Below are 7,141 nucleotides of genomic sequence, written 5' to 3'. Positions count from 1 at the left end.
GGCTCAGGGTCTGCAGGTGAGCTGGGTGGGTGGCTCACAGTCTGCAGGTGACCTGGGTGGGTGGCTCAGGGTCTGCAGGTGAGCTGGGTGGGTGGCTCACAGGCCCAGCCAGGAAGGCACAGGAGGTCAGGAGAAGCGAGGCTGCTTTGGGGCTGGAGGGCAGGGTGCGCTGTGCAGCCCTCGCCTCTGTGGGAAACAACACGGCAGCCTCGGGGTCCAGGAGAGCAGGGTGTCCTCTCCCATCAGCTCTGTGCTTACTCACTTGGGAAAGGAACAGTAAACCCTCTATTAAATGAGAATTTATTTTAAGGTTGAAGAGCATGGCTGAGGATCACAGAAGTGTCCAAAATGCTGCACCAGTGAAATGTATCCAGTTTCCTCTTCAAATGAGTCTAATACACTGGGAAAACCCTGTCAGTCTGGATATGCTGTGAGCTGGTGAGACACACGTCCAGTCCCCACCACGGCTGATGCCGCGGAGCGGTCGCGGGTGGTACAACCAAAGCGGGTGACGAGTTACCACAACAGCTTATCTCTCTGCGGCATAAAAGTGCCTCTGCTTTGTTTGCTCCTGCTTTGGTGTTTTGTTTATTTTTTTTCAGAAGGACAAATTAACTCCACCTGGTTCTCATCACCCGCACAGGCTGTGTCCGCAGGGACCGTGCACCCGGTTCAGCGGTTACCGGTAGCGATGGGACCCTTTCTGCAGCCATGGCCACCACGAGGTCCGATCTCCCTGCGACTGCCCTGCCAGTTCCTGGGACTCAAAAATCAACTCTGCTTTTCAAATTCCCATCTGCAAAACAAAACCGTCCCACAAAAACCACAACCAAAGAGATATAAAGGATGGGAGAGAGCAAAGATTCGCCCTGTTCTTCCACCCTTCTTCCCAGAAAAGGACAAAAGTCAGAACTGGGTTTGCCCAAGGCGTTGTTGTAGCTGAAAGCCGTATGTTTGAGGGATGGAAAGGGCAGGCAGATAAATGGTTCTAATTTGGGCATATCCTACTTACAAATGCACCACATAGTAAATCACCGCAAACCAAAGCAGATGCCCACAGAACCGGGAGCAACGCTGCGTCCAAGCCCTGGTTCCAGTATCGACACCGGAATAAAACTCCGCACACAGATGTCCACACCAGTACGGTCACTGGGACTGTGCTGGTGTTCCTGTCACCTTCTCCTTGCTCACACCTCCTGGCAAATGATACTGTGGCGAGGGGGAGGAAAAGTGGAGAAAAAAGAAGTTTACTTAACCTAGAAAACTAGACTGTTTGCTGAAACCAGACTGTACGAGTATCAGAGACAGCTGCATCTGCGAAGATGAGCCCTTCCCTGCAGAACTCATTCCAGAGGCGATTTTCATCCAGTTAACAAAGTGAAACAAAGTTTTGCAAGGCCTAAGGAATTTGCTTAGCCCATCTATTTGGACGTGGCTTCCGCAGCTTTCCTTATAAGAAGCTGGAGACATGAGTTCCCTTTCCTGAGATAGCAGGATCAAACACCAAATAGCCTCTCATGGATCAAATCCACACGTGATGGCAACCGTTATCATCCAGATTACACAGCGGCAAAACAACTGGACAGACACAGTCAACCAGGACATGAAACTAAACCTGCTTTGTTGGTGCAAATCTCAAATCCTTGAGGATTTGTCACAAAGTACAGAACCACTACACTTCCAAAGCAAAATAAAATTGAGGAAAAATCTCTTCCTACAAAACAAGAAAACAAACGAACAAACAAGAGAATGGCGAAATTTTGTAAATAAGAGTTTGCTAAGGGTTGTTCGGCTGGCTCTGTTGCTCCACTCACAGCTTAGCATATGTCAGGCAAATCCTGTGCATAAGAGATGGGGCAGAACCCTGATCAACCTATTTCTTCGTCTTCCTACTTAGGGGAAATTTACTCTTCACAAGGCGAGTGCACTAAACGGAACAGGGAGCCCCATTCCCGCTAGTGCTTTTCCCGCTCTTATTTGTAACGGCCTAGGACAGTCTCAAAGGACACAATAAATCTGTTTTTGCTAACCTATGGTATTATAAGGAAATCCTTACCAGTCTGGTGTATAGATCATATCACAAAATACAATAAGATCCTGTAGTGCTTTCAGACTCCAAATGGTGGTTGTCTCACCACAGCACTTCAGAAACAAAAATTCATTTGCACTCATCTTCTGCAAAGTTCAACATTTAGACCATCTCTTTGGCATCAAACAATCCAGGTGCATCTCCAGCCCTTCCCACGTCTCCACACAACACGAACAAACAGCCCTGAGCAGCAGCGACTTTTCTTCCCATAGAAACTCTTCGCCCAACTTTTACACCGCTCCACCCCGCAATGATTCAGAAAGAGTTTGAAAAGTATTCCTTGTGATTAGCAATCCAGTTAAATTAGATCCACGTTGTTTCTCCTTTAGCTCAGCTGTGCCTGCAGTCCTCTCTTTAGCTCTGGTTAACCACTGTTTGTCAGCACACAGATTCAATCCAAGCAGCGTGCTCCCCGATGGCATCACCACCCTGGATACTCGGCTTCCCCAGCGCCAAAGCTGCTCCACCAGGAGACAAAATCACCCATGAGAGCTTGTTGAAACTCACACCCGCTCTCCTCTTCCCACTCCCCTCCCTGAACCATCCCGGCTGCGGGAAAAGCTCTGGGGGAGACGGGGAGGGCGGGCACTGCAAGCAAACATTTCCAGCACTAACTTTCTTTTTGAAGCTTTTTCTCTGTTCTGCTCCTGAATGTAAAAATAAGAGTAAAGAGATCGATTTTCTTCCTCTTTATTGTCCCTCATTTTATTCCAAGCTTCCCCGTTTTTGGCAGTTAGAGTGGCAAAATTCCACTGTTGCCTCTTTCCTCTTCATTTCACTTAGGAAATTTTACAGAGAAGCTCGTATTGTATTTTGCTCGTTGGTTTGTTTTGCTGGTTGGTTTTGTTTTGATTTTGGTTTGTTTGTTTTGCTGTTGTTTTTATTACGTTTCGTTTTGTTTGTTTGTTTTTCCCACAGAGCGGGAAAAGGAAAATGTAAAAGAAAATATCCCTAAAAAACCTCCTAAGCTTTATTCGGGCAACTGCATTGGGAGCTTAAAAATGATGGAAGTGGTGGAAATAAACATTCAAGAAAACCTGAAGGAAAAAAAAAATCAAACACAAAAGTATCTTGTGAAAACCACAGGGCCAACAAACTGCAGAACACCCTCGTCCTTCTCTGTACGTACAGAACCACCCGGTGAGATCAACCGCATACAGTGAAAATATTGTGAGCGCATTGTGGTCTCCCCGCACGTCACAGGTAAATAACCAGCAAGTTCTGTGCGTACACGTTACACCAGACCTTGTAACCAAGTCAAGGGTTTTCAAACAATCCTGGGAGCCAAAAAGCAGCTTGAACTGTTAGATCAAAAAGTCCTGATGTACACAGGAACAACTTTATTACAAAGATACTCACCCTTGTAAAGGGGGAGAACGCATGACCTGACAGTTCACCTGCAGTTAGGAAATTCCCTTTCCCCGCACTCGGAGCGCACGTGCCGCTCGCTTTCATCAAAGAGAGATCCAGCGGGGGGGGAGAGGTGTTGGCACGGCAGGAATTTGTGGGCTACAGAACCAGAAAGTGATTTCTAAAACCCTAAACACTTCAGCAATCCATGTGCGTTCCCTCTCCATCGGCGAGGAGCGGGACAGAACCGCGTCTGCTGAAGGACAACGGGAATGGGAGTTCACCCGGCAGGGCACACAGGGAGGGGAACACGGCAGCAAAACAAAACTAGCACTTTCTGCTTGCTTGGTCTGTAACGTAGCAAGCCCAACGCGACCCCCATTGCGCCCCCGCTCACGCATCTCACCTCTCCTCTTGTCCCTCTTTCCTGGAAGGGGAGCGAAGGGTGAAGAAACCTCTGCTTTTCCTACCTCTGCTACAGGAGAATAGCCTCCAGAAAGCCAACAGAGGGCCAAGCAGCAAGAAATGAGCTTTAATTAGCCCCAGCACCAGCTGCCAGCCTCTCCTGGAGCTGCACACCCTGCCCCGGGCTGACCCAAGGCACCAGGTGCCCCAGGAGCAGGCCATGGTTGCCATCCTCAAAGGCCTCATCCAAGTGCTTTTCTACACAGGCAAATCCAGACCCAAATTCAGGCCCAAACTGCCGTGGTGGTGTGGCCAGCATGTAGGTGTGAGAGGAGCTGCTGGGGCTTAGGCCACCTCAGGTGTTCTCCTGCTGCCACAAATGAAGAGGCCGCAACCCGGAGGAGTCAGTCTGGGAAATCGCTTTCACACCATGAACCACGGTGGGTTTGCAGGAGGCCAGAAAACAAGGCCCTGCACAAAGGGAAATGGAAGCCAAATGGGAAGAAAACACAGATAGATGGGATGCAGGGAGCCACAGGATGCATGACCAACATTTTATAGTCTCCACTCCAGTTTGCTGTCCCTAAAAGCCCTAAATATGGCAACAAAGCATTTGGGGGCCCACTCCAAAGCTACCAGGAGCAGTGGGAATCATCTCCCTGAGTTGCTGAGGTCAGGCCCACCAGGCAGCGCACATGTGGGTTTCACGGGGTGCGGGCAGGTTTGCTGGCGCATCTCGGAGCAGCCGAGTCCTGTGAACTTCGCCCATTTCCCGCCTGGAGCGCTGGGGACAGAATCCCCCATATTCTCTTGGGAATGGGAGATCTTTCCGTGTCTCGGTGGATGCCCAGGAGCGTGGACGATCCTCCTGATAACAAAGACTTGTGTTTCTGCCTGAGACATCCCAGGCATTTCCCAGAAGTTGCTGTGTGGCTCAGAGCAGTTGCCTGTCAAAGTAATGTCTTTTTAATTTGCTCAAGGACACTTTGTGGTGCCATTAAAGTATCTCCCCAGCAAACATGCTATTACACAGCTTGGAAACTTAATTAATTAAACAACATGCACTATTTCTTTTCGGGAGCTGATGCAGCACAGAGGAGGATGATCTGCCATGCTCTTGCTCGCTTCGGTGCCACTTCCAAAAAGCTCTGAAGTCTGTGTGCGGACAAGCAGCCCCATCCTGCCCCAGCTACACCTTGTTTGGATCACACAAAATGATTCTGCGCCAAAGGGGATCCTCTCAACGGGCAGATGCCGCAGCCTAAAAGCCCTTCACGTCATCTCTGCTTCACACCTGTCCGAGCTATGAGTACTGCTAACACTTTTCTACTTCAAATCCTACTGTGTGGTTTTCCTTGAAGACACCTCTTGGCAAATAATTCTTATGGCCCAGCCTGCTGCTTTGTATGCAATAAGGTCTTTCAGCTGTTATCCACGGCCCATTTTTCAGTTTGAATCTCGCCTTTCTCTCTCAAGGTAAAATACAGAAGGAATGGACTGATCAGGTTTTCTAATGAAATTCTTCTCTATTTCTCTGCAGGCTTTAAAAGTGGGCAATAATAACATGAAAAATCAGCAAACTGTTGTTAATTTGCTGCACTCCTCTGAGACACTAAATACCAATTTCCATTTTCTCCTCATTTGGATTTTTACTAATGCCATTCCTACAAACAAAGGGTTAAACTGAGTCACGGTTTCATCCATTCCCAATTATGCTGCTGAAATGAGCAAAAAAATGGTGAATCTTTGGGGAATCGATGCTTGGCTTCCATGGAACAAATGACCCCAGCTCAGCAGTTTGCTAATTTATCATTGTTCATTTTAAAAAGAAGCTTTATTGGAAGTTTAATACTTTTTGTTTCCCTAGAAATGCAGGGTTTGCCTTGCTTCTCCTGCACAATAAGACAGAAGAGGGAGAGCAAATCCACCCTGAGTGATCTGACAGCTCTCAGGGTTACTAATACTACTTCAATTCGAGCAGCTCCCTGATTATATCACCAGAAGAAGTCACTGATAAAGGACAGCAAGAGGCAATATCCCCTGTGGAGATGGGGAGCACCACGTACATTTCTTCATTGTGCTCCTAAGTGCCCAGGGTTTATCAGCGAGACCCTGAGGACGGTGTTACCTTGGCAGGAAAAGGCTCTGACTTTGGGGGCAAAACTGAGCGGAGTTCAGCCCGGTCAGCCACTGCACAGCCGCCCGCCCGCTGCAGGACACGAGCCACACAGCAGGAGATGGTCCGTGCGGGGTCTCTGCTGGCATCACACACCACAGACACAACCGCCCAGACAGTTGGTTTGTAGCATTGTACCACATGAGAGATGGGCCCGAGGAGAAGTTTAAGTCCTAAAGGCCACATCTCCAAGCTGCAACCATGCCAGAATCCTCCCTCCAGTTTAAACATTGCCGTCGTTTAGCTCAAAATGCACAGGACTGGTTTGACGCAACCGAGCAGGAGCGGCTTCCCCTCCGTCCCCTGTTCCATCGCCAACCCAGCCGTGGCCAAGGGCAGCGAGGCCTCCCCAGCCCGAGCCCTTCTCCTCCTCCGTCCCTCAGAGAGGCTGGCAAAGCAGCAAATCTTTCTTCATCTTCTGTTAACAAGCCCCCTGTCACAAACCCATATTCCAACAACCAGGGGGAACACTAATTAAAGGAGCAAATATGCCCCGGTTTTGAATATGCAAGGGACTCCGGCACAGCCTGGGTTTCAAACCAGCTGGCTTATTGTGGGGCCAACAGCTGCTTCATTTGTCAGGCTTCGCCGCCCGTGCAGCCCCGCGCCGGGCTGCAAACACACTCAAAAAGAGATTTCCACCGGCACATACGAGACTCTAACTTTCCCTCCCTCAAGCAGGCACATAAGCCATCCCTTTAAATGGGGTCAGTGTTAATTAACCCACTTTAAGCCTCTTTATGGAGGAAAAAGAATACTTTTTCTGTGGACACACAGCTTCATCTGCCAGCTACCACCACTTTGCACAAAACTGAGCTCTCTTTTTTCCCTGGCAAAGAGGGGGATTCTGTGTACCCTCCAGGTTCAGGAAGATCCCCAGTGAACAGAGAACCTCCTGCAACAGGAGAACATGGAGGTGCAAACACCATCTCATTTCACTGAAAAGCACAAGCAGAATTGTGGAACAAAAGGAGCTCATTCAGAGCATCCTGTTAGGGAAGTTTGGCTTGGTACTGTTCACAGAGGGACTTTTGTCTTCGATGTGTATATATTTATTGGAAAGATGAGCAAGTAGAATATATATCATGTGCTCATGTTAGGGACTCTCTTTACCGCTAGTC

The sequence above is a fragment of the Streptopelia decaocto genome (genome assembly GCF_964273445.1).
Source record: "Streptopelia decaocto genome assembly, chromosome: 10".
Classification (NCBI taxonomy): Eukaryota; Metazoa; Chordata; class Aves; order Columbiformes; family Columbidae; genus Streptopelia; species Streptopelia decaocto.
Note: the sequence above shows the minus strand (reverse complement) of the source record.